Genomic DNA, 27,076 nt, shown 5'->3' on the forward strand with positions numbered 1-27,076 from the left:
CCAGCAGAGCGGCTTCGCTGAGTGCATCGGTGGCTTGAGGCATCTGTGCTAACCTTAAAAAAAAAAAAGGTAATGCTTTTTGGAGAAGAGCCTGAAGGTTCTTCAAAGGGTGAACGACTAATTTGGCAGCAGGGAAGCAGTGTGGAAAGGCAGAGGGCATGGAAGATGGGTGCTCACACAGCTCCCTGCATGGCCACGAAATGGGTGCCTACACCTGGAGGTCCTCCACGGCCAGGGTGGTAAATCTGCAGCCTGCCCTGGGAGCAGCGCTAAATGGTTGCATCCTAAATGGAAAACAGCAAAAGCACCCGGGAAAGCCGACGGCTGGCTGAGGGCTGGGTGCCTCACCTCTCGCCCATGGGGAGGGAGGACGTGACTCCAGCCCTCCACAGGGAGCAGGCACCAGGAAAAGCCAGCCCGAGCGTGATGAGTAACGCCGGGGAGGAGGGCGACGTCCCGCTGCCAGCCCGGCTGCTCGGGACATGGGGTGGCAACGCCTCTCTTTCGAAAGAAGGCTCCACAGACTCCCCCCCACCCTCACTAAAAAAAAGCCCTATTAAAAGCCCTTTTAAAGCTGTGGATCCAAGGGCAAAGAGTGAGCGATACGCTATTAACAAATCCAGCATGGCAGTAGACGAGAACGTGAGTCACTCCAGCAACCTTTTGCAAAAGAAGGTGGCAGGTATCTCGTGAAAATGACCTTGGGTGATTGCTCGCTCTCTTTGAGGTGCTGGCTAAGCCAATTTATTTTATTTCATTTTATTTATTTTTTTTCTACAGTTGTTTGTGCTTGAGATCATGCAGAAATGAACATTTCTGCTTGTTCTGTAAAGCAGACAGCCCGTCCATCACTACAGCCTGCACATCCATGTTATATGATGCCATAGGAAACTTGCCGAAGCCTGTTGAGTAAGAAAAGTTTTTTTCCCCTTATCCACCAAAACCAGGGGCTTGCTTGCTCTCTGGAGAGGCCACGTGAGAATCCTATAGTGTAGATAAATATTCCTAGAGTGTCTGAAAAGCCACGGCTATGTGTGAATTGGCTCACTAGGAAACCACTTTCAGTATTTGCTGATGGTTAGGAAAAGACTTCCTGCAGTCCCACGCTGCCTTGTAGGTGTCTCAGAGCCCTGGCCAAAAACCAGCTAGAAATGATACAGATTTTGAATGCATTATTAGTAAACTGAGGTGACTCATTGCTTTTAAAATAGCAGTATTATCACTTCTTACTTCACTGGGGAGCTCAAGATCCTTTGTATCAAAGGGGTAAGAAGAAAAATCATCAGGCTACTGCTTGTGCAGTAGCACTGAAGTATGGCATTAATGGAGAAGCTTCAAAGTAGCTAGAAAATCCTTGGATTAGGGAATATAAGACTAAATCTAGTCACACACTTTCTGGAGACTTTTACTTCGGGAAATTAAATCTGCTCCTTGCAAGAATAACGTTTATCACATATCCTCTCTTGCACCCATCTTTTAGCACTTTCTTTTTAAGTCCCTGTGTTTTCTAAGGTGAAACTTGCCTGTGTGCCCTGCCCTGGGCGCCAGAGCAGCATCCTGACTCAGGACAGGGGAGAGCAAGCCGTGGCACCACCCACCTGAGCTTTCGCAGCAAAGGAAACAAACAAACAAAACCATTATTTTTTTGCAATAATATAATTATGTCTTGTATCTCATCCTGCAGCCCATTCCAGCCTCTTTTTCGTACTTTCCACTTAATATACTTTTTGCACAGGGTCGGGGACAATTTGGCTTGGGAGGTCCTTCTGCTAAGACTGGGGCCAATTCCAAATGAAAGCAAAGCTCCTCAGATAACCCCTGCCTGTTTCTGAAGATGTGTCCTCAGCTAATGCTCACTGCTTGGAAGCCTGGGCAAAACAGGGACAGGGCCGAGGAGGTGGGAGGTGTGCCAGCTCCTGTTAGACAGGGCAGGCTGTGGAGGAGCAGAGGTAGGAGGTTACGCAGAGGATCTGGGGCTAAACTGGCTCTTCTTGTACCTATATGATATATTCAGCATTAAATCATGATGAATGGACAGTCAACGGCTGGCAGGAAATATTGGTGATAGCCAGTGAAAGCAAAATCACATCCACCATGTGATTCAGAAACTGAAGCTCAGCGGTGACCAACGACTGGCATAAGAATAACGTCAGAGGTCCAGCCTCAGAAACCACAGTCAAAATCTCCCCAACAAAAGATGCCATTAAAAAGGGAGGTGAACTGGCAGTATATGACCAGGAGGGATCCAGAAACCTCTTAACCCACCAGAGGCACTGTACCATTGCAAAATATCCAGCAAGCCACTGAGGATCCTGTGCTCCAGGAAAGAAATGAGAATTCACTAAAGGGCAAAATTTGATGGACCTCCCCAAAAATCAGCAGGCAGCAGCCACAGTAACTCCCTATGTAGGAGATGGAGGAGAAGAGGCAAAGAAAGGTAAGTTTATTAATGTTTCTGTAATATATTTAGAAAGAAAGAGGATGGTATATTCAATTCAAGCAAAATGAGAGCAAAATATGTAAGTGACATATAAAAGAAATTGTAAATGAAGATATTAAAAATATTTATCACATAAACATGTTTAATTCTTGCTACATACTCGGGAGATCTGGAAGGTCTGCCTAGGAGATAATTGGCCCACTTATCTTCATTGAGAATACATCCAGGTGTACAAGGAAAATTCCTGAAGCCTTACAGGGTATTAACATCAGGCCACTGTTAAAAGGGCATAAAGATGAGCCTCGTAATTGTGAGACGTGTAGTCTGACATCAACCTGAGACAAAACAATGAGGCTGCTATAGGGGGATTCGGCTGATAAATGGCAGGAACAGAAACGAATGCTGCTCGGTGGGATGGAGAGGAGCAACGCATGGGATTCTTGACTGCAGGTCTGCACTGGGTGTAGACAGATGTCTGTTCTTCCCCAAAACTGCTGGCTGAGCACCGTGCAGCACTTCAGCAAAAACCTTATCAGCGAGGCGTGTCAGAGGCGGCCGCCGTAACGGGCCAGTGGCTGGTAGAGCTGAAGAAGTGGCTGTGGCAGGAGAGGTGTCAGTGGTGCAAGGCTCCTCCTCGGGTGGCTGCTAGTCCCTGCCATTCACTTTTTCCTTCTGTGGCCTGGGAGGAAATCTGGAAGTGCTGCTGACCCACTGCACGGGGTGTCCAGGCGCTGGCAGTGCCACGGGGGTGGCCCTGTGCTGCACATAGCTAGGCCCATCCGCCAGGCTGGTGGCACCTCAGTGGCATTGTAATTAAAGAAGGGCAGAAAGCACTGGGTGGGCAGAGGATGGGAGGGGTGAGGAATAACGGAGAGAGAACCAAGGTCTGGGGAGGAGGAGGATACGGGGAGGAAGAGGCACGCTGGGTGCTGCAGGTACCATGTGCCCAGGGTTATCCCAAAGGATGGCATCCCGTGGGAGGTACCCCATGGGGAGCAGGGGCAGAGCGTGACCATGAGGGAGTGGAGGAAACAAAGCATCAGGGACTGACCACAGCCCCCATTCCCCGTGAGCACTTGGGAAGGGAGTGATGCTGAGTCTGGAAAACAGGGGAAGGAAAGTTGATGATTTAACATTTGTTTCTCACTGTCCAAATCTATTTTAGGTGGTAAGACATTATTTTTCCCCAGGTCAAGTTGGTTTTGCCTGTGATGGTAACTGGTAAATTACCTTATTGCCCTGTCTTTCTCCTGACTCAAGTGTTTTTTCATCCCGTTTTCACCCCCTGCCTTGCTGAGGAGAAGTGAGGGAGCGGCTGGGAGGGAGCTGGGCTGTTTGTGAAGGCTCCCACGTACAGTTTGTGGGAGGCAAAGAGCTTAAATGCATTAGCTAATTAGAAAAAGGGGTGATTAATAACACTAATTTATAAAGAGTGAGGAGGATGTGTCCCTGCTCCTCCCAGGAGCCATGATTTCCAGCCTGTCCTTGGTGACTGTATGCCAGGGACCCAGTGCCAGCCCACGCTACCCCAAAACCTGAAGATGGATGCTAGTGGCAGATTGATCTTGCCTTACAGGTATTTTCCCCTTGTGTGTTACCACATTTACCAGTTCAAAAAACAAGCAGTTTCTCTCTGAAGTATCGATTCTTAATCTTGTTTGCCCTTCATATTTGATTTCACTAAAGAGAAGGAGCTCTTGTCTTTGCAACTTTTAGTATGTGCTGTACTTACTGTAATCCATCCCCTGTGTATCTTAACTATAAATACAAGGTTTTCCAGAGAGCTGCTGCTAACTCTCGAGAGACCGATAAAGGGCTGAGATATATTTTCCAAAAATATCCACTAGAGGGTACTCAATGACCTTCCAGTGAAGGGAGGTTTGTATTCCGGCGACTGCAGGAGGAGAGCCGAAAGAAAATGTCACTGACAGTGGCATTAACAATAGCAGGGGACAGCACGGTACCCGCAGGCAGGATCTGAGGTGACAGGAGGCTTGGACTATCTCAAATCCAGTACGAACATTGCTGTACCACCTCTCCAAGCCGCCAGATGGAAACGGGACAATTTGTTTTCCCGGTGGGTTTTGGTGGCCCCTTCCCCAGAGCAGGAGCTGGTGTCCAGTCCCGCTGCATGCCAGGGCTGGCCGGGGTTGGGGCCCCAAGTCACTCATGACAGACAGTACACCACTGTGTTTCCTTCCCTTTTTTCCCACTTTTGCTGTCTGACCTTCAAGAGGAGAAGCTTTGGGGGTGACCTCGATGCCAGCTGGTTTGACACAGCTGAGGTTTTCTAAAAACATGTATTTTTTATACTGCTGGCCATTGACACGGTTGATATCGGAGTATAAGCAATCCTCTCATAAAACAACAGTGATCGCTGTTCCATGGGCAATCTATTTTTATTGTGCTAATCACTCGTGATTATTTTAAATCGGTGGCTGATAAATGTCCTTTGTAGGCAGGCTAGAAAATGAGGTGATTTTAACATGCAGCTAAGTCACATACATCCATGGAGGCTTTACAAACCTGAAGAATTCCCTAGTCATGAATTTCTGTTCATATTATTATTCCAGGCTTTTATTTCCCCATTAAATGTTACAAAGGGCATGTAAAATGCTAGGAATGGTCTCGAAAAAGCTGTCCCTGAAAGGATATGCCATTCATCTTTTGCCTTCTACTTTCAAAAAATCAATAATAAGCATCTTATTTCAGGGTTGAAAGAGAAGATTTTTACTATCCAGCAGGACATCTGAGTTATTGACCTTGAACGCTAATCAGTATGTTTGAATGTTCTCACCAGGTTTAGAGCCGAAGCTACAAAAAAACTAATTAAATCAGCAGGGGGCACGATTTCTTCAAAATATCACAGGATTATCGGAGCCGTGTGCTGGGCTTTCTTTCTGTTACACTGCTCAGGGCTGCTCACCAATATTGTTTTTAAAGATCTAATGGCATTTTTCTCACTTAACCTGTTCTGTCCAATGCCTTGAAGTCAGGTCTCACATTAGGGTCTGTTGTGGGATCCCAAACAGCCTTTGGGGGCAGTGATTTGCCACCTGGGCTGACAGACCCTCCCTGAGATGCTCCACAACGGGGAAGTATCAGGTGTTATCAGTGCTGTTCATGGTCCCACGTGGGACCAGTGGGCCAGGCTTGCAGAGTGAGGGTGTCACTGTAGCCATACTGGAGTCTTTTTTTCTTGTTTTCCTGGAGGTCCCTCTTTTCCCGGAGCAGCTTGAGCCTTGTTGTCCTAGCCATTAAGCCACAGCATGCAGAAGAAATGTGTGATCACATCTGGCCAAGACAGAGAACAGTGGGCACTATGACCAAAGGTCCTAGTGGATGGCACCCCAAAATCCTTTTTAGCAAGAAGTAAAGAGGAAGGCAAAAGTGAGATAAACACAGACTGGCACTAAAAACACCTTTCCCCCATCCACCCTCTTCCACCTCCTCCCCCCAAGTGGTGCAGGGGAACGGGGAATGGGGGCTGCAGTCAGTCCCTGACACTTTATCTCCGCTACTCCTTCATGGAGTGTTTTTTTTAAATATTTTGTGTTACTACCCTCCCATTTGGGTCTATCTTTGGCTTTTTATCTTGTACCAGATCTCGAACCTTGAAAAACTCTTTTTTTTTTTTTTTTTTTTTTTATTTTTTTTTTTTTTTCTTCTTTTTTTTTTTTTTTTCTTTTTTTTCCCCCTTAAAAACTTATCTATAAGCTATAGGCACTCAAGCAATCCAGCAACACCTGCTGTCCCGGGAGGCGCTGGCACTCATACATCACCTACCTAAAACAGACCCTGCCTGAAGCTTATTCCTTCTCACAGATAGGAGTTAACTCCTTGGTGAACCTAAGGGCTTAATGTGGAACTGCTAAATAGAATAAAAAAGCAGATAGGATTACAAGGATTTCCCCTGAAATTTCTCTAGGTCCCTCTCTCCTTTTATTCTCTGGTACCTTACTCAGGCTTTTGGCACAACACATACCGTTGGCTCTGGTAGCCTTTGCAGGCCACCAGGTATCCAGGTATGGCCAAACTCAGCCTGACCAGAGACTTGATCCTACACTGCCAGGGGCTCCTCCAGCAGCAGCTGGGTTTGCAGTGAGTGGCCACCAGGGCTGGCAGTGAGTCCCCATGGTGTGGAAGGGACAGGATGTCTGCAGCACCCTGCAGACACATCAGGAGGATGTGGGAGAACACATCAGAGGACTGGAGATAATGGTGGCAAAAATAACCGGCATTGACTATGAGCACGGGCAAGGGAGCACTGTAAGTACTTGCTGCTAGAAGATGTGGTGTGGATCTTAAGGAGAGTTTTCAAATCCAAAAATGCTGATAGTGGAGATCCTCCTGTAGCTTCTCTGGGAAGACTTTTTATTTTTTCCATGTTTAGCTTGTTCCAAGGCATGTCCTATTACAAATGCCTTCCTCAAATACTCCCGCAGACTGGGTTCAAAAATAAAGGCTAAAGAACAGGTTTGGTCAAGGGTAACCACGTGTGAAAATAACTTATCCCCTTTCAGTTTGGCATAATAGAGTTTTCCCACTTCTCTAACATGCCATCAGTGATGGCATAGGCTGGATAGGCTGCACCGATGGGCTGAGGTCAACTGCATGAAGTTTAACAAGGCCAAGTGCCGGGTCCTGCACCTGGGGCGCAATAACCCCAAGCAGAGCTACAGGCTGGGAGAGGAATGGTTGGAAAGCTGCCAGGCAGAGAAGGACCTGGGAGTGATGGTGGACAGTCGGCTGAATATGAGCCAGCAGTGTGCTCAGGTGGCCAAGAAGGCCAACGGCATCCTGGCTTGTATTAGGAACAGTGTGGCCAGCAGGGCTAGGGAGGTGATCGTCCCCCTGTACTCAGCTCTGGTGAGGCCGCACCTCGAGTACTGTGTTCAGTTTTGGGCCCCTCGCTACAAGAAGGACATCGAGGTGCTTGAGCGGGTGCAGAGAAGGGTGACGAAGCTGGTGAGGGGCCTGGAGAACAAGTCCTACGAGGAGCGGCTGAGGGAGCTGGGCTTGTTCAGCCTGGAGAAGAGGAGGCTCAGGGGCGACCTTATCGCTCTTTTTAGGTACCTCAAGGGAGGCTGTAGCGAGGTGGGGGTTGGCCTGTTCTCCCACGTGCCTGGTGACAGGACGAGGGGGAATGGGTTTAAGTTGAGCCAGGGGAGTTTTAGGTTAGATGTTAGGAAGAACTTCTTCACTGAAAGGGTTGTGAGGCATTGGAACAGGCTGCCCAGGGAAGTGGTGGAGTCACCATCCTTGGAAGTCTTCAAAAGACGTTTAGATGTAGAGCTTAGGGATATGGTTTAGTGGAGGGCTGTTAGAGTTAGGTTGGAGGTTGGACTCGATGACCTTGAGGTCTCTTCCAACCTAGAAAATTCTGTGATTCTGTGCCAGCTGGGTAAATTTGGCATTCCTTCACTAGTTTCACCACTGTCTCCTTTTCATGTTTTTCACCTATAGAACAGGCAGAACAAAGGCAGCCGATGTGCTGAAGGTGGTCATTGAGATGGTGCTCTGAGGTGGGGAGCAGATGGAGCAGGCTATGGAGACATGACAAAAGATTGGGAGATTTTTTTTTTTTAATTTATTTTTTAACATGTTTAGCTTGTTACCTTATGTACCTGATCCAAAAGCTCAGGCTATTTTCATCCTGAATTCTTATCCAAGCTCCACCTCAGGTTCTTGGAAAGTTCAAGTTCACCTTCTGTCTTTGATCATTACAGAAGGGGATTTTCTCTTTGGCATCAATGATAGCACACAGATGTGGGGGCTAGATTGACTATGTTTGCTTTGTCTTGCTATAAAAAGTCCCAATTAAACCACAACTAAGTAAGTAAATCAAAGTTCAGAGCACAGCATAACTGCAAATACGTGGTACTTCATGGTTTATGAAACAGCATGTTGGTTATTTTAATAATTGCAGTGTCTTTTTGTTTCAACCAAATCCCCTGCCCTCACTTCAGCACACTTATCTAGGCCTCTAATTAGGTGCCTTTGATCCAGCCACTATTAGCCTTTCATGTGCACCTGCCCCCCCCCCAGCTTTTAGGTACTTCAGAAAACAAAGTGGGAACGGGTCTGCTTGGGCTTCACTGCACAAGCACGAGTGACAACACGACATGCCAGCTTCTGCTGAGATGAAACCAGGAGGAGACCTGCACTCTAAAACGGACTTCCCAGAAGATGAAGTGCTTTAGCTTTGCTTGTTCCACAGTGAATATGCAAGTGTGTATTAAAGGCCACCCACCTTCTTCTGCTCTCCAGAACAAATTATGTGCCCTGAAGTGGGTGCGTGTTACTATGGCTGCCAGTTGCTGGAAAACCTTGGTTGATGCATTTAAAAAGAGCTATTAAATGCTGAAAATAAAATGAAATAAAATAGGTAAATGATTATTTTCCAGATGAGAAATATTTTACAGCCATATTTAATGAAAAGACAGAGGTGATATGAACCAGGCTGCAAATTTCTCTTTCTTTGCCAGACCCAACCTCCCCACCATGCACATGCAAATCTCCTACTACACACACAGATGCTGAGGACTTCCTTGGTTTGGACACATAGGTCTCTATGTCTCTGAATTCATGCAACTCAACCGGTGGCTATGAACCAAGAACTATGTAGGTGTTCTTGGTAGCTTTTGGCCATTTTCTTGCATCCAGGGCATTGCAGTTTCTTCTCTGAGCAAAACATTTTGATTTTGGAGAGCAGCAGAAGCCCGTTCCCTCAGATACATTTTGTCCCATTGTTAAAAACTGAAGCCTGCTCAAATGGCACTCGACTTATCATATGCACCCTTTGGGCTGAATTTCTGAAGCAAAACAAGTGATATTACAGCAGGGATGGGTTTCTCGGTTTACTAGATTATGTCGTCATATTGATGTATGAACAGCCGGGAACGCATCTGTCTTGATTTACTCATTATGAGTGGGCAATACTCTCTTTGTTTTCCAACTTCTCAGCAATGCAGGCCGTTAATTAAAATGTATGGCTCTCTCAAGTGCAATTTTAATTGTATTTCAATTCCAACTTAAAAGGCCGACAAATAACAAAGCTGGGTATTATGTACACTTTGAAATGCTGAGACTCATAGGGGGAACAGACAGCTCCTGCAATCAGTTTGTTCTCCCACACTGCCCAGTTCCTGAGAGAGCCATTTGCTTGACTAATGGGTTTTAGTTCTTTTTTTTTTTTTTCAGTAAAAACACAACAATTTTAATATAATTTTCCATCAGAATCTCTTTGTGGCTTGCTTGTGAACTAAGGAGAAAGTTCTTCAGCCCCTGTCCCTCGTGCTGGTGGCACCAGAGCGCACGGCAGACTTGATCCAGTTCACATCACTACATCACATGGCCTTCTCCTCCTCCCACCCAGCCTGTCCTGGTGTTTTTTCCCACCATCCTTTCTCCCTTCTCTCATCCTCACCTGGTGTGCCACCTCTGCAGGGAGATGACCGGTGGGCCTTGGATGTTGCTGTCACCTCACGCACCCTCTTCCAGTTGGACCCGCTGTCCACCTGCTTGTCTCATTCCCACTCTGCATTTATCTGCTGTGCTTTAAACCTTCCCTCCTCAGTCAGCACCAGGGCTTTCTCTTGACAGAGAGGTAAGGCACTCATGCTCCATCTGAAGGCCATAGAGAATGAAGATACACGTGCATTCAAAGGTAGTTTCAAGTCAGTATGTGTGCCTGTACTTGCAAGAGCTGTACTTGTAGCAGAAGTCATTGTTTCTTGCTCTGTATTCATGTTCATACCTCCCCAAACATACCTTCTTACATGAGCCGAGTGTAGCACACATCTGCCCATTGATATCACGTCCCTATATATGAAAATTAGGGTTCTTAAATTATCATTGTAGAGATGTTTTCCTTCATTCACTGTTAGCCAGAGTAGCCCATTTGGATGCAGTTCACTCTGCTCTCTCATAAATTTTATACTACTCCAAGGAATATATAGATTAGTCTTGTGTTTAAGAGTGCAGCTGGTATCAAAAAACTATGAGCAGATGAAGAGAGACCACTGACTTTGACAAGAAGAGTCTGCATTATTCACATGTGAGCAGCTGAAATGGGCTGCGTTTGATGCCTGCCGTAACATCCCATTACTGAACGTCAGACATGCTTATCACATATGAGCTGTGAGGTTAGTAGATTTCATGCCAAGACCCTGAAATTCTCACTCTGGGACTTCTCATTTCTGGCTGAACTATCAAGTATTACCATTTTGGCAGACACGATTATTAATTTTTTAAAAATCCAATAGCAACAGATGCTTCTTCAACTTAGACCGCACAATAACTTTGCAGCCTATTTCATCACTTGTTTCATAATATTTGGTCCAATCTGACACCTGTGTCAAACATCAAAGCTTATCTTCTTCAGTGGAGGACAGCACTCCCGATTTAGACAGCAGCAGACTTCTGATTTATTGAGATTTCCTCTCCCCCTATTTAACCAAGATGAAAAAGAGTTGGCTAGTACAGAGAAAAGCATATCTGGTCACTTACTAGGCAGTCTGCATTTGCCTAGTATTCTTTTAAATATTTTAATTAGATGAGTGGGAGGGGGAAACTTGGTCTCATTAATCGGTACACTGAAAATGTTCATGGATAAGCTCCTGAGGGAAGAATTGCAAGATATGGGTTATTTTAAGCAGCATTTGTCTGTCTATGCAGCACTGAAAATGCTTGTGATCTACAACAGTTGACAAATAAAAATTTGAGCAATTATGTGAAGCCAAGGAGGTTTATTCTGTGCTGAATTACAAATCACCCTACACGGATAGGTCCAAGGGAGCAATTGCACTGGCACTAAAAGTCCAGACAGGTCTCCTTACATAACACCAACAACAAATCCAACTTTTTTTTTTTTTTTTTTTCTCCCCTCAGACCCACATCAATATGAGAAAGGGAAAATCTTGGAATGTTTAATTCATTATCATGCATTTAAAATGTATTAAACACCCTGGGAACCCTAAGAACTTAAAACCTGTGCTATTTTGAACAAATTAAAGATGGCTCTGAATAAATATTAATTTCCCTTTCACATATTGCCTCTTAGCTCAGTAACGTGCCATCCCAAACCCTTTACCCAGAATAAACTCCTAGTGAAGTGTGTGCCTGGGCAGACTTGGTTGTGTCAAATACTGACATGGGGTACAGTTAAGTTGCTTGAGCCTATAGTAAATAAATGCAGAGACTTGCCTAAAGCACATTTTAGAGCAGCAATTACCCACAATTTAGCAGCTGGCTTAGTGAAGACACCAGATATACTACCCACCAGGCTACCATTGGACAAAGGCTCCCTTTGATGGCTCCCATCCTCCCTGCTCTCTCAGCACTCCCAGCCCCATGTCACCTCCTCAGTTCTGCCTCAGCAGTTTATTGTTTATTCAGACAATGATTACAGAGTTACCTATAGCATTTATGAGTTGCAGAACTCATTAAACAGAATGCACAAACAAAATGTAATGGCCTTTAACCACATAGCCAAATTGTGAAAATCTGATTAGGTTTGCCTGATTTACACCATTTGAGATCTCAGAGCCCCTCTGCCTCATGGCATACAAACACAGGCCATGCAGATAGCATCTGAAAAGAGCTGTCAATTGTCTTAGCACTAATTAATCAATCAAGCTGATGATAGTTATGCAACTGAACATTCTATCACTGCAGTAACTTTGCTCATTTACTTGTTTTTTCCAGCCAAGACCACCCCAATATAAGGAAGTATCCTCACAGAAGGAAACACTGAGATTTACAGAGGTAAGAGGCTGAATTATAGAAATGCATATTGGCACCCAAAGATGAGGGGTAAATTTTTCTTAAATTTACTTCTTAAATTTTTAAAAATTTTTTAAACTTCTTAAATTTTTAAAAATGACCAGCATGACTACCACTGAAATGAACCTATCTGAATCCAAGTAAGTTGCCTCAAACCTCACAGGCTATTTATGGTGAAACAATTGTAGCCAGGCTGACTTGGCTTTTTTTCCCTTGGGGATAGCATATACTCATAGAGAGGTATAGAGAATAAATATTTTGGACCCAGTGGCCTTGTTTTTGTTAGTAAATTATATGGACTGGAACCTTGTGCTCAGGTGGCCTGGCAGAGTTCACAGAGGACTAAATGCCCTAAATTCCCTTCACCCCCAACATCATGTCCCCGTCTGTGCTGAAGCAATCTGTGTCCTAAGCTGTCCCCAAAATGTTCCTGCATGCTCTCTAGGATGCTGCTATTTGGTGCTTTCTGTATCCATGCCAGGGAATGTGCCCACATTTAAATGTGGTAAGCGATCACCTGCTAGCATTTGGTCCAGTACCTTGGCTCCATTTTTTTCTACCACTATAAACATGTCCATTGAATTTCTGAGTGAAATAAATTAAATAAATCAATTAGAGGATTGAAAGGAAGACTGAAAGTATAATTGAGGTCTAAGCCATAAGATGGGAGTATTGCAAACACCTCGACAAATGAAAAAAATGCAAAACGGTTTGCTGGTGAAATAACACAAGCTCTAGAAGGAGTCCAGACCCATTTCTAAGGGTGCCTGGTCTGTCATCTGGGGTCCTGGTGAGGTGGTCTCTGTGACACCCTCCCATTTACACTAGCACATTTAGGCTGTCCCTTACGGTTGGCTCTTGAGCGCTTTGGCCTCTTCCACATTGCTCAAGTGATCCTCGAGAGTCCAACCCACAAGAGTCCCTGCTGGAGGTTTTCACAGCTGTACTTCAAGCCTGATTTAGAGCAACTCAAGAAAGGATATTTGGGATATGTCTGTATCAAGGAGCAAGCTTTGGGCCAGCTTCTTCTGACTGAGATCAGGACACCCTGCTATTGCCAACTGGAGAGAGCCACCCATCCCCATGGAGCTGATGGAAATGAGCCAGATCTGGGAGCCTCTGGGAAACTCTCCCTCTTTCCCACAGAAAGAGTGATGGAAACACTCGATCTCTCCCACCAGCATGTCTGTACTACAACAGCATGCTGGGGCCCCATCGCTGGAGGTGTTCAAGGCCAGGCTGGATGGGGCTTTGAGCAACCTGTCTTGTGGGAGGTGTCCCTGTCCATGGCAGGGGAGTTGGAATTAGATGGTCTTTAAGGTCCTTTCCAACCCAAACCATACTGCGATTCTATGATTTTATGATTCTATGACCTGGACACTTTGGGCTCAGGAGCAGACCTCTGCCCTCCTCAGTCCTTGTGCAGGAAACCCCTCCTCATCTGACATCAGTGCTGCAGGTAAGGGAGACCTCTTTTAAGGCCATGGTGCTGTATTTTACCCATTTGCTTCTTTTGAATATCCACATACCTCGGGTCCAGAATGCAGCCATCAAAACACATAGCTATACTGAAATGAGCTCCTCCAGGGAAAAAAATAATGACACTTTCAAAACTGTTGCTTAGATCTTATCTCAAGATTTACCCATCTCTAGTCCCAAAAGATTCTTGGGGAATCTCATTTTTTAAGCTTCCAAAGCTGGTTATTCTTGCTTGGCAGTGATAAAATGGAGAATGAAACCACATCTGAAATATTTGGTCAGATGAGTTTCTATGAACTACAATTTTGATGACAGATGAGAAGGTTGGTGCTTAATTTAAAATTCATGGATTTCAGCAAAGTGCTGCATTTCTACTTATACAGCAAGGATTTGCTACAAAGAACTACTTGCAACCTCCAACAGCCTTGCCAAAAATCTCTGTCAGAGCCTATCTGTATGCACAGCTATTTTATTAATAAGGACACATGGGACAGGAGTGCTTAGGGACACTGGATTTGTGAGAGTTGCTGTACACATTGGACAAAATATCCCTGCCCTTAAGAAAAACTACGGGGAGCTGAAGGTGACTGCGAGACAGTTTAAAAGTGTCAAAAAAAGGAGAAGCTATGTTTTGTGGCTGCAAATGATGTAAACTCTGGATTTGGAGACATCCTGATACTGCAGTTGTGACCATGAAATCAAGCTCAGGATTTGGAAGAGAATAACATGTTAGGAGAATGAGAGGATTTTGCAGGATATGTTTGATTTATTCGAAGTTTCATTGCTCAGAGCTTATCCCCAAAGCAATCTAACACACCATGGAGTAATGGTCCAAGAACACTGATCTTTAACTCCATTGAAAACCACAATGTAGAGAACAGAGGTAACATCTTAAAGGGTATTTTTTTACTGTTATCCTAATGGATCCCAAAAAACAACATGAAAGATCTTAGAGAAGTTGCAACTATAATTCTCCAAGTTTACTTTTGCAGCTGTACAAGCCAGGTTAGTGATATCACCCCAAAAGCCAACCAGCTTGACTCAGTGTTAAAACAGTGGCAATATATGTTCAGAAAATAATTTAAAAAAAAAAAAAAAAAAAGGAAAAGAAAATAAAAGAGGAAAAAAAAAAAAAAAACAACAACCAACAAACACACAAACCCTAAGACATTGTAAAGTTATTGATTATGCAATGCAAGTTGTTTGTATATAAACTATATTAAGGGAGAAAATTGAAACACCTGGAAGGGACAGAGACATAATTATTGTTGGTGGCATCTACTGGGAGAAGACAAGAAGACAAAAAAAGTGAAATGAGATGCTGTGCTGTTCTATTGCTCTTTCTCCCAGCATAACAAACCCATATATATAAATAAGCAGCTGGTGACTCCCCTCTCATACCCCTTCAACCCCCCCCCCCTCAAAAAAAAAAAAAGTAAAAAAAAAAAAAAAAAAAAAGTAAAAAAAAAAAAGTAAACAGATTTTTCCAACTAGCAGGATGGTGATGTGAAATAATTATAATGTCTGTAATCTAGGAATGAGCAAAAACACCAATTACCATAGCAAGACACTTCATATGCCATCTTTTGGGAAATATTGCATTTCTAAATAATGCCATCTAATTAGAATCTGACTGTAACTGAGCATCTATAAACATAAAACTAAATATTTTAAAGAAATGCAGTGGCTGGAGTCCAAATGTGCAAGGATCCATAAAATGAGGATGTGGGCATGATTCTGGTAAGTGGAGCTTTACAGGGCATGGTGGTTTTGCTGATTTCAGGGTTGCTGCTGCCCATTTGCAGTGTCCTTCCAGCTGCACCTCACATGCACTCTGCTGACGGAGCGGTGGAGATTGGCTCTGCTGGTTAATAAAACAAGATGCATCTTGTTTGGGATGATGCAGATGTCGTCTGCTGCCACCAGCAATCTAATTCACTGCTCTGATGTTTGCGATGGTTGCAGGTGAGTGCTGCAGGAGCTATGAGGAGGATGGAGATGTCCCCATGGGTTTTGTTATGGTGCTGAGTCCCGTGGTACCAAAACCACTGCTCCCAGTCCAAAATGGAGAGCACCCACCTAGAGCACCTTCCCCAAACTTGTGTTAACACAGGATTTTCCCAAAAGAGAGGTTCAGGATGGTCCATAGCCTACATTTGCCTGAGTGAAGTTCACCAGAGCTTCTTCCTCCTCCTCCCTGCCCTGTGACCGTGCCCAGGGGTTGCCACTGGTTGGTGCCTGTTTGCCTTGGTCACGCTGGGCCCCAGGCGGACCAGAAACAAGGACAGGGGCACCTCTACGCTGCCACAAGCATGTCATGGAGATAAGTTAATCAGTGATTGTGCTGCAGCTACGTTATAGGATAATGACTGCCACGGGAGAAAAAAAAAGTATTAGGAAATTAGTATTTTGTCAGAGTGTTTGGCTTGCATGAAGTAAATAAGGCCTGGGGCAACACTTTTGATGAGGAGGAGGTGCTGGAGGAGCACAGCAAGGTCCAGCACTGCGACTTTCTGCATTCCCTGTCACACCAGGGCCATGACGCAGACTATGGGAATGGGAGGGGGAAATTTCAGACCTTATCCATTACCTATCATTTGCTGAACAGGTCAAGGGTAGAAAGTCAGGGGTGGCGGGTAGAAACTTCAGTGTAGAAATTTCAGTGAAAATATATTTTTTTGACAAAGAGAGCTTGTGGTGAGCTACCAGCACACAAACACCTTCTCCACCAGCTCCAGCTGGACTTAAATGCAACAGATTGACATGCACAAGGAGTGCTGAGAGCAATAACACAATCCCATCAGTATCCATGCAGCCAGCTCCTGCTATCCATGGTGGAAAATAAATAGCACCTGGGTATAAAAATCACCTCCTTGGCAGAACAGAGGTAAAATTTCCATTCATCACATTTCAAAACAGCCTAATCACACAATGTGTACACGATATCCATAAAGGAAAGGCTTTCTTAACATAAAGATGATTAATAATAGGCAGGGATGTGTTAGGTATTTTCCCACTGATGGGAAACAACCATTTAGGTCCAAACATAAATACCGCAGTCGTATAATGAAGTGTTTGCATTAATCTACAAAACGATTTCTTTTTACTTCTGCAGGGATTAGTGCCATTAAGAGCACGTAAAGGAAACACAATTCTGCCTTATCCACCTGATGAATGGAGGAGAGGGAAGGAGCAGTACCTGCAGTGCAGGTGTTATCACTGTCAGTGTCCATGGCCCGGGGACTACAGGTCACGGGGAGCCCCGAGCACCCCAAGGCCCTGCCCCAGGGGACGGGGAAGCCCTCACCCACCCCTGTTTTCCCTTCCCCACTCCCAGGGAAGCCTGGCATTGCTAAGCTGCTCAGAGTTTATCTCCTTATTCATCTGCAGGAGGATTTTCAAACCCGGCATCTCCGGGCTTCAAACCCTGCAAGGTCCTACCGACCTGAGAGCCTTTTTCAGAGCCTGTCTGCTGAGCCAAGCAGAAGGCCCAGGAGCTCACCCGAAGTACACAAGTGTCTTTCTAAAACCCACGTCAATCTGAAAATCTTGTCCTTGAAAAATACCCTGTCCCCCAGGTCACTCACTGCAGTGCAGATCCCAGTCCAGGGGGGTTCTGCCATGCACGAGTGACCACGGACACAGGAGGTGTCTGATGGGGGCCAGCTCCATGCCCCCGTCACTGTCATTCAGACTATCCCATGAGAGATAAATTCTACCTTGTACGTCCTCACAAGTAAGGCAGCTTATGTACTTACCTTATCTCATTCCTCTCGTTTACTGCTTACACTCTGCTTCGCAAGCAGCTCTGTGCTGGGATGCTCTTTGGGCCGTTTCCTCCCAAGAAGTCCATGTACACAATGGGTGCAGCATGTCCCCGAAGGGCAGGGTGCCAGGTGTGTGTGTTCCATCTCCAGCACCTCCCCATGGGCTTAGCCCTTACCCCTGGGAGCTGCCACTGGTCCTGGTCTAGAGGAGGTACCTGGCAGAGGTGGTCCATTGGGTAATTTGGAGGATAGTTTGAAGGGGTCATCTACATTTTCATATGCACATTGCTGGACAGAAATATTATCCCAACATAGGCAGCAGGTGGCAGGCTCTAGGTGGGAGTTTGTAGCTGAAGATGGAAAATAAAGTCAGCTAAGTCAGAGGCTCTTTTTTCCCCAATGTTAGCTAATGATTCCCATAAGCAGGTATCAGGGGATGGCAGAGACTGTGAGCATCACATGAGCCCACATTGCTCACACAAACCACCGGGTATTATTTAAATAATGCTCAGGAACAGTACATCATTGCTCCAAAATTCATGTCAGAAGTAAACAGCCTTTAATGTTGCTGTGCTGCCCTGGCAGCTGGCTGTGGGAAGCGGCACCATCCTTTACCTACTCGGCGGTGAGGCTTAGGGGCGCTGGCTCATAAGAACTGCTGTGACTTGCAGTTCTGCCTTTCACATCACCAAGCCTCCTGCTAATTCAAAGGGCTCAGCAGGACAAACAAGGCAGGCTGGTAAGGATATAAGTAAAAATAGCAGCAAGCATCGCCTACTCTTATTTCCAGCACTCCCTGTTCCTCTGTTTGGCTCTCAGAAGAGGAAGGACACTGTGATGAAAAACACCCACTACCAGGCAACACACCTGCAGCTAAAACTGTAGCACCTCAAACTACAACAATAGGGTTGTGTTGAGCCCCCCAAACCCAGCGCTGTCCTCCAGGATGCGTCTCACTCTGCCACTGCGTCCCTGAAGAGGGGACGGGACCATGGAGGCCACCGAGCCTCCTTCTGCTGCATCAGCCCCCAGGCTGGTGTAGGAAGAATAGGGGACCCTGGAAGGGACTTACGGAACTGTCCTGTAATTCCCAACCCCCCAAATTTTAAAAGTTACCTTGTAATGTGGTTCACCATTATGAAAACAAAAGTAGTTCCAGATCTGTTGTTTCTTTCATGCAGCCAGGTCATCCAACACTTCTAATTTTCCATTAGCAGAAGGATGGATGGGGTTAATCTTGGTTACTAATTTTGATGTTGTACCAAAAACATACTTAAAGAAGAGCTTCTATAAAATGTCTATATGCAAAGAGCTCCATTTAACCATGTCTGAAAAAACTGCTGAAGGAAAACAATAAAAATACATTACAGTCTTTCAAGAGGTCAGCACTATGACGGCCAGTGTTTTTCAGGAGTATGGAGATGTATAGACAAAGTCTTACTTTTCAAAACCTCTCTGTGGTCCAGAAACAGATTGTTCCCTCTAACCTATTGGCTAGAAAGTGTTGACTATTCTGTTGATGTGGCTTGTGGAAGCGCTAGAAGCACTGCTCTCCCATGGCCAGGGATTCCTTCAGCACTTTATAGGCCTGTGCCTGAAACAGGTACTGTAGATGAGAGGGCTGGAAAAAGAAGGTTTTGAGTATTAGGAGGTTCAGGTACGAATGTTCCTGGATAGGCTTTTCTTATCAGTATAGTCTGTCAGAATAAACTTTACAAATGAGGGAGAGAAAGGGCATGAAGACAGCCCAAGACCCTTATTCCTCATGTCCCTGCAAGCACAGACATACGGGATATGATTTTCAACTCATCATGAATCAGTTTGGTACAAAAAAATATCTTTTGATTTGGCACATGAACTTGTTCCTAACAAGGGCTCACATAAGCACTGCCTAACTACAAGTAGATGCAGGTTAATTATAGATATTGGCCCTTCAGATGATGAGCACACCTCTACCACCTGCTTTTGGGACACAGTGATTTCTGTAGCATCATCTTTGCTAATAACACCTAGCACCACCATGGGTGTTCACCACCCTGGCAAATGGGGAAATTATTCACTATTTCACTCACCGGGCCTGTCCCAGAGGCATTTCAGAGCACACCAGATGCTCTGAGCCCCTGAAAAAAAACACTGTAGGAGTGCCCAGTGTCCTGTAGGAGACCACCCTTCCTGAGCTTGGTTTCCATCGCTGTACTAAGAGGACTTGAACCCACAGGAGTGCATTGGCTCCTTGGCAGATGTTCAGACCAGTAGGTTATTCCAAACTGGACTGCTCAAAGCTATCTTCCTAGCTGAATATTGCACACAGGGTCATAGCTTCCAGTGCTATCTCCAGCAGCATCTCCAACAGTAATGTAAGTGGGATGCGAAACACGGATCCTCAGCACCTCGGCCACTCAGCTAAGGTATCATGCCTTACGTCTCCTCCTCAACTAGAACAGATTTTCTAGTCTTCATGGAAGAAGCAAACAGCTAATGTTTATCACGCAAACAAAATTGCACATGCTATTACGCTGCTTTCCAAATCTGCTCTTATATGTATTTTGAATAATTCTGCTTCCCTGTAATTTAAAAATTAGAGCTGAGACATGGAACTTATCCAAAAGAAAGAGAAAAAAAAGTATGGGCTATGCACAGAGGATGTAGTGCTATTATAGCTGAAGTGGAAAGAATCTCCACCGATTCATTCACCAATGACAGGACGTGCAGAAATGACACAAAGCTGCACCAGGGTAGGCTCATACTGGGCATTAGGAAAAAAATCTTTGCCATGAGGGTGGTCAAACACTGGAAGAGGCTTCCTAGAGAGGTGGTTGATGCCCTGTGCCTGTCAGTGTTCAAGGGATGTTTGAATAATGCCCCCACTAATATGCTTTAACTTTTGGTTAGCCCCGAAGTGGTTGGGCAGTTGGTCTTGATGATCTTTGTAGGTCCCTGACAACTGAACTATTCTAATTCTATATTCATTGGTAAGTGCAGCAAGGTTTGGGTACATGTCTTCCAGGCTAAAGAAGGCTAACTACAATTCTCTGATCTTAGTTTTACTTCCCTGACTAGAAAAGAAAACAGGAGAATTCAGAAGTGCATCTAAAATCACAGTGAAATGGGATACAGATTTCCTCATACTCTAGGACTGATCAGGGGAAATAGCTGAAATAAAAACATTTGGAATGGGAATGAAGATTGGTGTTGGAATAGGCACTGCTGAGTAAACTTCTTTTTTTTTTTTGTACCTGCCTCATATCTAAGATACTTTACTTGAAATAACTTTGTCTTTCAAGGAAAAGCAGGCTCCAGCGTTGCCATTTCTTTGTGACTGCACTAAGAATCCCTCACAGGAGCAAATCACCCGGAGAAGCAAGGTAACTGTTTTCCAGCAGAGATAACATGTGCTAATAGAGCAGAGCTTTCAGTGAAACGCTGAGCACAGGTTGTATCCTCTGGTTTTATGAAAGATACCTTTCAATCACGCAGCTTACTTTCATGCTGCTTTATCTGTGGCAGTCAACTAAAAATCATGCAAAATGGATTAGAAGAATGGCACATGTTCCAAATGAGAAGTTGATTTTTGAGTTACTTGCCAAGAAATGGAAGATTGAAGAAGCTGTAAATGACAATGGGATTTAAGATTAGAAAGCTGCAATTATAAAAGATGGATGCCCTTAGGAAAGTGGGTCACCAAGGGAGTAGGAGGGGTCTGTGTCATAGGCAGGTCTGTAGGTTACTGAGACAAGGCTGGATTAGGTATGCTGGAGGGTGGGTTAAATGGTCTTCCAAGAGCAATTTTTTTTTTAGCTGTATATTCATAACCTTCCTCAATTACAATAAATCTTAATATGTCACTGGAAATAAAAAGTAACAAAATATAATCTAATTTAGCCACCTAGGATCTGGTACCTGATCATTTAGGCTACTCATTTGGTACTCAGTTGTGAGAGATGGGACTGAGCCAAAACCTTTTTTCCTTGCAAGAAACTCACAGTAGCAGCAGCAAAGGTCCTGGAGATCAGCCTGTGCAGTACTGCCTGGGACACAGCCATATCCTACCTCCACACGGAGTTTAGGCCAGTCATTTCACCTTTGTGCTTTTCGATGTAAGGTGGTCAAATATAAATTGTGAATAATATTGAAACATAATTCTTAAACAGGCTGTCCTGCTACACGTTGTGTTAAGCATGAAGTATCTTTCCCATGCTGTTGAGGGGCAGAACTCACAATTCTCTTTCCTATCCAGCCATTATCACCTGAAGGAAGGAATTAGATGCCTAAACTCCCTCTGCAGTTCTTTTGTTTGTTTGTTTTGTTTTTGTTTTAGGTGATATAAAGCAAGATATAAAGATATCTTGCTTGTAAGGTATAAGATATAAAGCACAGTATCATTTTTTTTAGGTGATATAAAAATGGTTATAGAGAACAAATGACAGAGAGGAAACAGAGGATTAGAAGAAACACAGGAATAGACATAATAATATGAGCTCTCATTAGATAGTATTTCTGCTCTTGTGTGCCCACTGATTTAAATTTCTGCTGTAACTTTCTAAAATACGTCGTTTGGGCATCTGACTTCATGTATCTCCTGCTGCAGTGCATATTCTTGGCCAGTCCCCTCTGGTAAACCATTTCATGATCAACTTTCATCTACCATTCAGCTCTGAGTGACATTTTTCTTCAGAAAATGATATCTTAGGATATAAAACATCTTATGGAATTTTCACTATTTTATATTTTGTATTAAATTGCTGTATTTTCTTAGCTAATTGAATAAATTGGCCAAGGCTAAATAAATTTCAACATTCTTTAAAGATGTCCAGATTGATTATCCTGTATCTACTTTGGAGTAATTAGTCTTCCACACTGTGCTATTAGCAGTTAATTCTTATCTTGATACAGAAAATCAATCCTACTCTAAAGTAAGGTTTGTTTAATTTAGAACTTGAAGTGAGCAATCGTTTTTTAGAATATATATATATATATATACACAATGTTTTGAGAAAAGGTTTCAGACAGACCTGCTTTTCTGCAGCCTTCTCCATTTTGAAATGCAATCGGTGGCACCCACTTTTGAGATACTTTTGGCTTTAGTAAACAATAAAAACAAACAAAACGAAACAAACAAACCCATGTTGAATGTCATTTCTTCCTGATGCCAAGGAAGTGAAGTACAAGTGTATGAATTGTAGAACCACAGAATGTTTTGGGTTGCAAGGGACTTAATAGCCCACTTAGTTCCAACCCCCTGCCATGGGCAGGGACTCCTCCCACCAGATCAGGCTGCCCAAAGCCCCATCAAGCCTGGCCTTGAACACCTCCAGGGATGGGGCATCCACGGCTTCTCTGAGAAACCTGTTTCACCACCCTCATAATGAATAATTTATTCCTAATATTTGATTTAAACCTTTCTTTTTAAGTTTAATACTGTTGCCCCTTATTCTGTCACTACACCCCCTGACAAAGACTCCTTCCCCAGCTTTCCCTTTAGGTACTGAAAGGCCACCATAAGGTCTTCCCGGAGCCTTCTCTTCTCCAGGCTGAACAACCCCAACCCCCTCAGCCTCTCTTTGCAGGAGAGATGCTCCAGCCTGCTGGTCATCTTTTAACAGGCCCATGTTCTTCTTGTGCTGGGGGCCCCAGAGCTGAATGCAGCACTCCAGGTGGAGTCTCACAAGAGCAGAGCAGAGGTGGACAATCACCTCCCTTGCCCTGCTGGCCACACTTCATTTGGTGCAGCCCAGGGTAAGGTTGGCCTTCTGGGCTGCAAGAGCACATTGCCAGTTCATGTCCAATTTCTCATCTACCAATATCCCCAAGTACTTCTCCACATGGCTGTTCTCCATGTATTCATCCCTCAGACTGTACTGACATTTTGGATTGCCCTGACTGAGGTTCAGCAATTTGCACTTGGCCTTGTTTAACTTTATGAGGTTTACATGGGCAAAGATTAGTGAAATCAAGCTGGAAATATAAACTTGATAAATAGTCTCATGAAATCTAGAAAAGAAGTGAAAATACAAACATTATTGGAGAAATTATATAAAAAAATAAACACCTATTTGCAGATTTTTGGAGATTTTTGGAGCAGAAAAAAAAATATTGAAATGAAGCTGTTAGCAAAATTCAAATGAACTAGACTCATAGACAGACAATTCTTTCTTCTCGGTGGATATTTAGGAAGAACATTACTAAACAAGCCAAAACTGTGGGCTGTCTGCAAGCTAAGGCATATTTATCGCATCAGGACTTAGAAACCAGCACATCAGAATACTGGAACCTCTAGAGATAAAAATAAATGACTAAAAAGAACTAATCCATATGCTTCTGTTCAAGTGTGAATCTTAAACTAACTCCGGGTCAGTATACAGCTGGTGAAATCAGAGATTCCCATCATGCTGGGGAAAAGAAAATCTGTGAGAAGTCTTAATGAGGACCTTCTGGGGATTGCTTGGAGTACGCATTTGTGGTGTTTGGTCCATCACAGGCCTCTCACCAGAGAAGTACCAAAGGACTATGTGCCATCTCTCAGTGCCCAAAGAACAGTGATGGCATGATTTGTTTGCCCACATGGTAGTGCCTTGTGTCACTTAAGATGTTGTAGGCTCGCTGAGATGCTGTGGGGTGCTGTTGGCAGCGGCCCAGGACATAGGCAGGTGGGTGCCTGGGGCATCCTATCACACCAGACACCTCTGTGTGGGCAACCAAGCCAAGGCCAAGCTGTCCCATCAAGCCAGAATACCACAAGCTTGAGGAGAAAAATAAAAATCTGTATTTTCAGAGAAGTGAGGATTCATTAGGAGAAAACCTGGTAGGTGATTTTAAAAAGGGAGTGTCTCAAAAGGCAGCAAGGCAGTCTTCTCTACTTTGCTTCTTAAAAGCTTTCTGTGTTTTTCTTGAGAAGCTATTGAAAGAATAGAGCCCAAAGAAAGGAACGCAATGTTGGAATGGACAGAGGTCTGTTTAAACATCAGAAATCATAGCAGATGGCTGTTCACGCATGCTGAGATGTATTGAACCTCTCTGATGGATGCATGTGTAGTTTTTCCCCGGGGAGACCTGTAAGGAGCTGTGCTCTGTGTCAATGTCTGGGCAAGTCAGCAGAGAGGGAATGGATGAAGTTTGCTACTGGCATAAATAATTCAATCTATTTCCAAAGCTGAACGGATAAGACACAGGAATGTTTTTAAATTGGGAATGGAGTGTAATTCTTGAAAAACAGTGAATAAATCTTGCTCAAATCTTTACCAAATCCAGCTTAAAAACAAACAGAAATTCAGGCATTCCTGGGTCCCAACATATGGGACTCTATCCTTGTTCTCCACTTCCCACGCATGCTGATTTCTTATTTCTGTATGAGAAATATGATGAGAAATAGAGTATGATTTCATTTCACAGGAGCATTATTTTTTTTTCTTAAGATAAACTGAAAGATTTGGTAGGGTAAAGACTTAACAACAATCCTTCAAAATATAAGTTTTGTGGCTACTTCATCACCCTCTGAAGAAGCAGCTGACCTCCAAAGTCATAATTGCATAATAGACTGTCTTTATGCAAAGCTGGATTAAGTCACTCTTGCTCAAGCCTAAAACCACTTGTCTGTGCCAACATTCCCTTTTTCCAATTCATGTTCTGTCCCCAGTTCTTCCATTATTCACTGAGGTCCAAACTGTAAATGTGAGATGAGGGAGAGCTATAAATAAGCCTTATAGCAGCACTGCTGAAGTGGCAACAAACTGTAGTGCCTGGGGGTTGGATGAATAAACCAAGAAGGTGAACAAATGGCCTCAGGCAAAGGCATTCGGGTGGGAATTTCTCAAGCTAGCATCACAGCAAAAAGAAATGCATCTTGTACAAAACTCTGTGAGACAGCAAAAAAACTCTAAAAGTCCCTTCAAGAGCAGCAGCAATGTGAAGGTCATCATCGCACGGTCAGGGCAACACAGGGACACAAACATATCTGAGGGTTTTATTCTACTGATCTCCCTCAAGTGTGAAGTTCATGCCTCTGTAATACTGTGTGTCCACATAGAAAATGGATAACAAAGATAACTGCAAGGATATATTTATATTTCCCCAGGGATAATAAAATAAAATAAACCAAAAGCAACAAAACAAACCAAAAGCAATAAAACAAACCAAAAGCAACAAAACAAACCAAAGCAAAACGGCACTCAAATCCATGAAAATAAATAAAAAAATAAAAGGGTTCAAGTAGGCAAATATTTCTGCTGAGTACTTCCAATCCATTTTGAGCAACTTCACAAAAAATGAAGGTACACATGCAGGAAGAAATTCCAACTTTTCTCATCTTCCCTTTCTTTTCCCCTAGGGAAAAAAAATGTGTTAAGCATAGATGATGATAACATGAACTTGGAGCCTTTTAACTTGCAACAGCTTGCTTATTCTTGCTTATCTTCTAAATGAGTGAGGAATCTTCTCAGTCACGTACAAGTATCTGCCCACAGTACGGTGCCGACAAAATGTAATGTGGAGGATGTCAGTAACAGAAAAATGATTATAGAAAATGATACAGAATTACTGAAAACAAGTAAAAGATTTTGATAATATTAAACGCAGGTGGTCCCTGTGGGAGGGATCTACAATCCAAATGGAAAGAGAACTGGTCAGCTGAACCCCTCCAGATCTGAATCTGGTGAGGGACACAACAAAAGCCATAAATGGCTTTTTTTAAAGTGTATCAACAGCAAAAGCAATACTAGTGTAAATGCAGGTCTTCCGATGAGTGGGACAAGAGAGTTGGTGACAAACGGCATGGAAAAAGCTGAGGTCAATGCCTTCTTTCCTTGGTCTTTACAGGTAAAACCAGCCTTTAGCAGTCCCATGTCCTTGAAACCAGAGGGAAAGTCTGGAGCAGACCTCTGTGGAGGAGAACCAGGCTAGAGAACATTTCAACAGACAGGGCATACACAGCTCTGTGGGACCTGATGAGATGTACCCACCAGTGTTGAGGACATTGGCCAATGTCATGGCAATGCCACTCGTGATTATCTTTGGAAGGTTATGGCAATCGGAGAGTTTCCTGAGGACTGGGAGAAAACAAATATCACTCCTATCTTTAAAAAGGGCAAGAAAGAGGGTCCAGGGAACTACAGGTCATTCAACCTCACCTCGATCCCTGAGAAGGGTGGTTGCGTACTGGAAGAGGCTCCCCAGGGACGTAGCCACGGCACCAAGCCTGTTGGAGTTTAAGAAGCTTTTGGACTGTGCTCTTAGTCACATGGTCTGAATTTTTGGATAGACCTGTGTAGTTCCAGGAGTTGGACTCCATGATTCTTATGGGTCCTTTCCAACTCGGGATATTCCATGAGTCTATGATTAAATGAGAACCATGGAAAATAAACCCCTGCTCTTTGTCTGAATTCAGTGTTATTAGTAGTACTAGAAAATGCACCTTTATCCTGAAACAATGACTTGCCTTTAGTTGATTTTGTCAGTCTCTCCAAGTTAACAGCAGATTACTATCATCTACTCAGATTTCCTCTCAACTCTTACACAGGCAAAAGATCGCCCGTCTCTGGCTAATGCACCAGTAGCAGCTCTGGGCAGGGCCTTCATGCCTTCTTTGCATGGCGTGAGACCCTCCGAAAGT

At 44.0% G+C, this 27,076-nt stretch overlaps 1 long non-coding RNA gene across 1 annotated transcript; it reads left to right on the forward strand.

Annotated features, from left to right (window-relative positions):
• Positions 1-1,944: 1,944 nt before the first annotated feature.
• Positions 1,945-26,659, forward strand: LOC116487876. The gene is made up of 3 exons (XR_004253116.1): positions 1,945-2,437; positions 12,149-12,208; positions 26,284-26,659. It is a non-coding gene; the product is annotated as an uncharacterized LOC116487876 (long non-coding RNA).
• Positions 26,660-27,076: the final 417 nt, after the last annotated feature.

The sequence above is a fragment of the Aythya fuligula genome, chromosome 3, assembly GCF_009819795.1.
Source record: "Aythya fuligula isolate bAytFul2 chromosome 3, bAytFul2.pri, whole genome shotgun sequence".
Taxonomy (NCBI): Eukaryota; Metazoa; Chordata; class Aves; order Anseriformes; family Anatidae; genus Aythya; species Aythya fuligula.